Genomic DNA, 817 nt, shown 5'->3' with positions numbered 1-817 from the left:
AGTGTAAGAAAGAGAGAGAGTTAGTGAACGAGGAAAGAGAAAAACAGAAAAATGAATGAAATGAAAATCACGAGAAATATGAGAGAGAGAGAGAGAGGCACAAGGTTGCAAATTTTGAAGAAGTGAAATTCAATTTTAATTTGAATTTATAATTTGTAGTTTTTTATTTTAATGTAATTTTTTTTTATAAAGTTAATATCAATTAACAATGTATAAATATATCGCAAGATAAATTACTTTGTATTTAACTAAATTAACTTTACAGAATAAATTATTTAAAAATAAATTTAATGACTGTAGAAGCAAACACTGTTTTTTTTACTTTATTTATTTTCATTATTGTTATGTTGTTGTTTGTTACAGAAACATTAAACAGTAACGTAACAATGATGTTGTGTTGGATATACACGACACACAGAGAAACAGAAGCAGCTATGTGTATCTATAATCCCAACTACTATTACTACTAGATACTGAATTTAGTTAATATTTGTATTATTTTGCCATCAATTTGGTGGAGAAAAATGCTAAATTTACAATGAAAAGAGTAACTAATGACAAAAAAAAATTATGTGTCGTTTTTTAATTTATTTGACTGTTTTAATTAGTTTTTCTAACTTTAAGATTTTAGTAGCATGTTATTTGGTGGATTAATGTAAGTTACACATGTATTTAATTATACTCTTTGTTTCTATAAACATTGGTTCTTTTAGCTGTATATAAAATAATAAATTTAGTTTTTTTTTATCTTTTATTTATTAAGTAAAAATAAAAGTTAGATGCTTTTAGTTTTCTAAAAAAATTAAAATTTTAAACT

This window comes from Cicer arietinum, chromosome 5 (genome assembly GCF_000331145.2).
Source record: "Cicer arietinum cultivar CDC Frontier isolate Library 1 chromosome 5, Cicar.CDCFrontier_v2.0, whole genome shotgun sequence".
Taxonomy (NCBI): Eukaryota; Viridiplantae; Streptophyta; class Magnoliopsida; order Fabales; family Fabaceae; genus Cicer; species Cicer arietinum.
The sequence above is the reverse complement of the archived record's forward strand: the minus strand, read 5'-3'. Positions refer to the sequence as shown.